Here is an 8,316-nt window from a genome sequence, read left to right as displayed (position 1 = left end):
TGGGATAGAAGAAAATATAAAGATAGATGGATGTGTGCCCCGTCAAAGTTACGCCCGTGGCACTTGCCCCTACCCCTATATAGATACGACAGTGATACTGTCTTTGGATTAATTAGTGATTAATGGTGTTAATACGGACCGTTTGATGGTACATTGCATTCTAGTTTTATCAATTGCAAATTTAAAAGAATTGCAATCGGTTACTTGGGATTCTTTTAAACAACATTGGCCATGGTAAAAGTGTGATTGATCGCTTCCATCGTGTTGTGGAGTGCAGACTTACTAAAAAAATGAATAGCACAAGACTACACTGCAAAAACTCCGGTGTTGATTTAACACCAGCCCGGAATCTATATATGTCCACACCAGAGAAGTATTGAAACAACACCAGTTTGGAATCAAACCGATGCTGTTGTATTGTTGTATAATCACCTATCTGGTGTAAGACCAAAACGAAACTGGTGTTGTTTAACACTTCTCTGGTGTGGATATTTATAGATTCCGGGCTGGTGTTAAATCAACACCAGAGTTTTTGCAGTGTAGAAATCGCAAATAACCCATGATAAATCTGGAATTTCAAGAGAATTATATCTATTTTAGGCAAAAAAATCTTATATATCCATTTCTTTTTCCTCTCTCACACACACACCTCTCGCCAACACACACTCCCTCCCTCCTCTGTCTCTGCTACTCTCTCTCTCTCCCTCTCTCTGTCTGTATGTCTCTCAATATATCTCTATGGTCTCTTCCCCTCTCTCTATTATTATCTTCGCCCTCCCCCGCCTCCTGTTTTTCTCCCCCTCTCACTCTATTTCCCCTTCTCTATCTTTCTTCGCCTCCCATCTTTATTGGAGGGATGAAAATGAGTCACATGGAGTTTGATTAATCGTTAAATCTATATCCATGTTGCTGGGATAAAGATATCTATTTCGCAAAGCAAATAATCTTTGATAATCACAAAAACTATTTCTTATAAAGTGTAGATTTAGGGTGGCTTATAATGTCATCTATCTATTCGCTATTCATGTTGACTTAAGATTAAAATAAAGTCAGCATCAGATTACCCTCTAATGCATTTATACCTGCCATGTTACTAAGAAAAATGACATATAATTACTCATTTTCCCCCAATACATTCGTGCCTGCTTGTAGTAGGATAGATAGTCATCTCGATATCAAGGCTTGTAGTTAAGATTTAATTTCCTCAAAATACGAGATTAATTGCACGGACAGATCGCGATTCATTAAAAAAGATGATTGAATGAATGCGCGCATGAATGCGTACAGGAAGAGCGAATGTATGGTGTCCGAGACAGAAAGGATAGCATTTGAGAATGGGGGTTTAATGAGAGGCGTATGTGAAATCGAACATCTGATCATCCGGCGAGCCGACAACGCACTATGCGTAAGACTGGCGGGAACGGGTTTCACGCGATTGTCAATGTCGGTTCGCGGGAATAGAAGCGAGTTGGTGAGCTATATACATTTCCTCTTAAAAACACCGAAACCACTGTTTCATTCAAAACATTCATCGTCTATTCAATGTGTTGGATCTTCCTGTTTGGGGAGAGAATGGCGTATAGGCCTTTTGTTAGCATTGGACATGTTGGATGGAAAAATAAAATTGTTAGATAAATGCTGGAATTATCAGCAGCAGCACTTTTGAATGAACTTGCGCCATGCCTACTAAGATACACTGGTGGCTGTTGTTGTATGGGTTGTATGGGGGTGAGGAGAAATGGAGATAGATTCTGGAAATAAAGAAAATGAGAAATGCAGAGAGAGAGAGAGAGAGACGGGGGGAGAGCAAAGACAAGTTTTGTCGCTGAACGGTTTGAAAGTGGGGGGGGGAGGGGGCGGCTCACCATGTAGAAAAGCGTCAAAAGCGTCATTTTAAGTTTTTTCCCCCACTATTACAAACAAGTTGGGGTGGTGACTGAAAAAGAGAGAGGATCACCCATAGATTATGAGGGAGAAGGAAATAGAAGAAAGAATTAAAGAGGAAAAGGGCAAATAAACTCGGATGCTGGGCATATAACCTCTATGGTACAATGACGTAAAAAGCGAAGGATAAGTTTTGCCATGTAACGATTTGGCCGAGTGAGGGCAACATGACAGGGAAACCCCAGACGAGGGGAAAATAATAATAGCCAGTTTTTATATTAGCGCTTTTGCCATATACGGCTCAAAGTGCTTTACAGCATGTTATTAGCCCGGTCATTGGATTCATTTAAATCCCGCACGAATAGTGCACAATTTCCACTCCATGGGGAGCATTCCATGTCTTCATCGCAGCCTCAAAAAGCGCTGGCAAATTCAAACATACAATATCTTTCGCATCCTACCGGGTACCCAAGTAACACCTGGGTGGAGAGTGGCAAATGCAGATCAACGTCTTTCCAAAGGACGCTAGGCCATAGTGGGATTCGAACACACGACCCTCTGATTGAAAGGAGAGAGTCAGAACCGCTACACCACGACACCTCTTCACTTTTTGGAAGGTTTTTAATTTTTGTCGTAATTTAGTGCAAGTACGATTTTAATGATTTTGTGGATTATTTCTGCCACAACTCCACGTACTTGATTTTTAGTTTGTGCTTTCGTATCGTTATGTGAATGGACAGCCATGTCAATCGAAGGCAAATGTTCAAATACTAAGTTTAAAAGAATCCTTTGAAGAGTAAGTGAAGATTATGGATACACTGTTAAAAAAGGGGAAAAAGCAAAAAGCAAAGAAAAAAAAGCTGTTTAAAATTTAAGAATGTTATTTAAGTCCGTCGGTCTAACAAGTAGCAACTATTGTTTAAAGTTTTAAATAAGTTTAAACAATTATTGCAGTGCTTAATCTATCTCTTCAGAAACGCTTAGTCTACTACACGTATCTAATACCCCGTCTAATACCTTGCCTTTCATGTCGCCCGTGGACGGTGTATACTGTCATGCTGCGCAGTATCGCTCAAATCTGCTGAGATAAATTATTTAAATTATCACTAAACATATCCTCACTGAATGTGGGCAACTTTGGTGATCGTATACATGCGTTCTATTTCCATTAACTGCTTCCTCATTTCTCTCTCCTCTCGAACGTTCTAGCTCCATTTGAAGCCTAACCAACTCTAGTTCTTCCTTCACTCTCTCACGTTCGAAGATGCGCTCTTGTCGTGCCCCCTTTCTGTTCTTCCTCAATAAAAGATCGCAACTCCGTACCACTCAGGAAAAGAGAACATGAAATTGTTGCACCGCGAGGCAAACGCTTTCAAGAACATAGAAAATGCATGTATTGTCAATTGCCGTTCATGACAAAGAGAAACGAAGGAGTCTTTGCCAAAGATTGGTGAATCAAAACAGCAGTTTCGTCCTGCATGGACAAAACTGCTGCTCGATTCACCAGTTTTCGACAAAGACCCTTTCTGTTGTTCATTGTCATTTAGACGTGCATTTTCAACACATTTACTGTGTTCTAACTCGATTCGTTCTGCTTCACGATGCGAAAAGTCACTACTTCCCCGATGCCGGCGAGTTTTTAGATAACCATTTTAAAATCTACACAACTATATTCAGGGGCGGATCCAGGAATTTTCAGGGGGGGGGGGGCACATTTTCCCGAGGAAAGATTTGACAAGAAATAAAAGGTTTTCAACAAAAAATGAGGACATTTCGTCCACGAGAAAATTGACAAGTAAACAAATAAATAAAAAAGGTCTTCACTTTTAAAGGGGGGGGGGCACACTTCTGTTGTAACGGCATTTTTTTATTACAAATTTTAATTGTGCCTCTCAAGGGGGGGGGGGGCACGAGCAGGCTTTGCCCCCTGGATCCGCTTGTGACTATTACTTAAGAAGTTTCACACTTACCACCGTTCCTCAACCAAGCCGCCACTCGAACCCAGTCTTTTACCAGCAGCTCTGCACTCTCAGCATATCCTGACGTCCTATACCAAAAAGTATCAATATATTACGTATTAAAGTTCGCATCCTAGAAACCATTTATAACACTGCAAAGTGAATCTCATCAATACAGTACACTCTAAAAAATATTGGGTAAAAATGAGGGTAATTATATGTCCAACCAACATTGGGCATTTCTTTTGGGCATTTTTATTTATCCAGTGTGATGAAAATTTTGCCCGTTCTAAAGTAATTGCTCCTTATTTCATTAACCTTACTTGACAATATACTTCCCGCATTGGGTAAAATACTGCCCCAAATTGGTTGGACACACAATTACCCTCGTGCTAGTTAAAATTTTACCCAATATTTTTTTTAACAGTGTATACCGTAGGGAATCTACCATGGTCTTAATAAAATAAATTACCTTACCTTTTCTTCAAATTTTGTCCAAGAATAAATAAAAATGGATTGACAATTATTTTAATGTGTAAGATAAAAGTCGTTGCAACATATTTTGTTACAAGGGACCATAATGAAAACACTGAATAATTATGATTTCATAAGGAAAAGCAAACTGGAGACATTACATTATCAACCCACCTAACATGCCTAATGAGTATTTATGGTGGTACATAACTGTTTCCATAAAATATCGCTAAAACTTAAAAATTCAGCAACTTCGTTATTTGTTATTTGAAATTTTCAGCATTTTGCGTGGTGAATGTTACTAAATTTATTTAGATATAATTATTTTCAACCCGGGGTATCCCCTAAATGAAGATTTGAATTACCTAACAACATACAGGACAACAGTACGGTTGCGGTGTGGTTTCATTTACGTCTGTTAGCTGATGACATGCAGTCTATCTATAGTCCAAACCCAGTTCATGATGGTCTATGTCGTCAGCCATATAGGAGCGCATTGTCGAGATGACTCGCAGGTAGAGCCGAAACGAAGAGAATATCATTCACAGTCGACCTCGAGCATTCAGAAAACTAGTTCTAGCAAAATGGCGGCCTGGTGTCACAGGTTAACCCAAGAGTGAGAGGTTATCTCGAGGATGAAGTGTCTAAAAAAACTGCAGAGCATCGTTGGCGTGGTCGTAGTAACTTTGTTGTGGGTCCATGGTTTTAACGGCCAATGACGGATAAACATGCAAATTCTGAACGAGAAGTCCCCTTGGCCTGGCAACTTCTTCTATTACACCACGCACCATTCTTCCTTGTTCTACACTCACACGTACAGCTTTCCTTCGTACTGCTTTTTAGCTTTCTGCCTATATGACTTGAACAATGCCTACACCTGACCTAGCGACAATGGACCATCGCACGCTTCATAGAACACATCGCATTCCATTATTTATTCTCAACCATGAATAGTCGCGGACTTTGACTTAAAGGGACGATCCGGGCTGAAAATATGTATATCAAAATAAATAAAGTAAAATTCACAGAGCAAAATGCTGAAAATTTCATCAAAATCGGATAACAAATAACGAAGTTATTGAATTTTAAAGTTTATCAATATTTTGTGAAAACAATGATAGGTACATCGTCATGAATATTCAATAGGTGGGCTGATGATATCACATCCCCACTTTCTTTTTTCTTATGTTATTACATGAAATAATAAAGGTTAAATGTGTAAATGATGTGTCTCCATTATGATGAAATAAGTTGCGACAATAAATAACTTAGTTCTTGGTATAAAATTTTTGAATAAACCTAATTTCATATAATGAAATTCAAAAGAACAAGTGGGATATGACATCAGCCCGCCTAATGAATATTCATAAAGACATGCCGAGAGCTGATTCACCGGAATAATGCAAATCTTTGAAATTCAATAACTTCGTTATTCGTTATCCGATTTTGATCAAATTTTCAGCATTTTGCTTTGTGAATTTTACTCTATTTATTGAGATATAAATATCTCCAGCCTAGACCATCCCTTTAAGGGAGCTTTAGCTCCGCGACGTACGGGGAGTTCAATAACAGATAAATGTATTGTCAAATGCCCTTTCATGACAAAGAAGAGCCACGTGGTCTTTGTCGATTATTGGTGAATCAAAACAGCCGTTTCGGCCTTGACACTGCGCAAATCCACATAATTTGCAATTTTTCGTCATCTCCGAAACGTAGGACGAAATGTGTTCCGATTCTCCAATTTTCGACAAAGACCCCTCCCCAGCTGAACCTTGTCATTTGACGGGCATTCTCAATATATTTACTGTGTTCTTGATCCATCCGTACGTTGCGGAATAAACATTCACTTGCCAAATCATGTTAATTAATACAGTTTGTGATGCCATTGTTTGATATTAAAAAAAATAAAAAGATCCGTAGATCGCAAATTGCTTCTTTTAACACGTCGACACAATCAATGAACAACGTCTTTTAATTGTAAACTTGTCATAAAAATGTTTATTACGACACAATACAAAGACAGAAGCCAATATTTTGGCAATATCATAATAACATTAAAAACAGATATATCAACTTTTTAATTACCAACAAAAGATTTACATTCATCAATGAAAATAATGTAATACTACAAAACTGAAAAAAATCAAGGTTTCTCTCAAAGAATGCATTTGATTTAAGTAATATCGAACATAATTTCTATAACTTTACATCTAATTATATTGCACGCATTATAAATTTACACAATGACTTATGAAAACACTAATAACTATTGATGAAAACCATAAGTGTTTTAGTACTAGAATAATTTTTATGTGTGTTCTCCCCTAATCACGGTACAAGTAGTTTTAGGATTTTATTTATTCATGAAAAAAATATTCATAAAACGTGTTTAATGAAACTTTTGAGGGTATTCTTATAACTTTGTACAAGGCCAAGGATGACTAAAACTTGGGTACATAACTAAGTACTGTATTACATAAGTACTGTTTTACTTTGAAAATACCAGCATGACCAAGATAATCATTTAATACATGAATATGACGTCTCAATCACTAGAATATATTTATAGGGAAATCCAACGTCAATAAAAAATTTGTTTTTAGAGGAAAAAGAAAAAAAAAAGAGACAAGTAAATGGTGTACAATATCGGACAAAAAATAAGAAAGTAATTAATTTTTAGAAGTTATAAAAATTGGTAATCACTATACCCATGGAGACTTCAAATTGGCCCCATTGGTGATGTCATAGTGATGTAAGGCAATGACTACTCTTTAATTTACTCCAATACATTATAACTAAAATTTCTTCTTATTTCTCTTTAATTTTTTTGTAGTTTACAATTTTTGTTTTTCTTTCATGGGGACATAAAACAAATATGTTACCTGGTTATACTTTACTTCCCGAGGGGAATGAGTACTAAAGAGAAACACGCAAATCCCTGATAATTACCTTCATGGCGTGTATGGGAAAGTTGTCCTAGCGTTTGTTATAATTTACTTAATCAGTTGCCAATTTTGAATTTAGATAGTCTTAGGGATTTCAATATTAAAACAGCTATACCTTTCTTATTAATTGTCTTGTTCGATTTATTTTAAACTTTCACAATGTTCTTTTTTATGACCAATGTTGGATTCCATTTTATGTAACAGTAATGGATAGTAGCATAAGTATGGTGTAATGTATTCAAACCATGTATATTAAAAAAAACCCATCAAGTTCTAAAGTAAGTAAAATAGTATTGGGATTGAAATTGTATTTAAATTTATTACCGCAGCAGGAAAAAGTACAAGGCTAGCGTAAATTGTGTATTCATTATACGGCAAGAATCGTCCGCTGAATACTCAGAAAGAACGTTGAATAAATTGACATGGACAAATAAAGAAACGGAAGGAAATGGTGGAGATTATGATAAAAGTTCATTCGACTTAAACATTGAAAACAAAAATTGTATTGTCACACTGAAAGTCCATCCATGCCCAGGATGGTTCAGTCTGAATATTGCAGTAAAAAATACAAAACTATACAGCACTATAGAGGGCAGCATATCAGGAGAAAAGAGGTTAATGATACCAAAAAAAAAATGAAACGATCCCATGGACAGGGATTTGTTCAAGAACGGTCTGGCTCCTCTACTCAAACTGTCGACAGTCTGATTATTTAATAAACGAGCATTCATGCTTTAATTGCTTTAACATTTCATTATTATTATTTGTTAATCCTCACATCAGTTTCCAATGATCATGTCCTTATCTACATGTACTAGAAGTTCGAGTAATGAAACAGGACCCCGTCTTACAAAGAATTAACGATTGACCTGATCAACCTCAACTATATGAAAATCCAACAATGTCATCATTTTTTCAACAGGACTTATCACATGTCCTTTTGTAAACAAGGTAAATCATACTGAATTGTCATGAAAACGTTGAATGTATGAATATACATCATAATAAAAAAAAATATGATGAATATACAAACATGCATTTTAGATGTTGGCGTA

General features: G+C 36.8%; 1 protein-coding gene across 1 annotated transcript in view; it reads right to left on the bottom strand.

Annotated features, from left to right (window-relative positions):
- Positions 1-6,244: 6,244 nt before the first annotated feature.
- LOC129259414 (probable methyltransferase-like protein 24) overlaps positions 6,245-8,316 on the bottom strand; it is a 7,435-nt gene continuing 5,363 nt past the window's right edge. The window contains exon 4 of the mRNA XM_064098563.1: positions 6,245-8,316. This exon is cut by the window's right edge and continues 807 nt beyond it. The gene's annotated coding sequence lies outside the window, so the exon portion shown is untranslated.

The sequence above is a fragment of the Lytechinus pictus genome, chromosome 4 (genome assembly GCF_037042905.1).
Source record: "Lytechinus pictus isolate F3 Inbred chromosome 4, Lp3.0, whole genome shotgun sequence".
Classification (NCBI taxonomy): Eukaryota; Metazoa; Echinodermata; class Echinoidea; order Temnopleuroida; family Toxopneustidae; genus Lytechinus; species Lytechinus pictus.
This window is presented reverse-complemented; position numbering and strand designations above follow the sequence as displayed.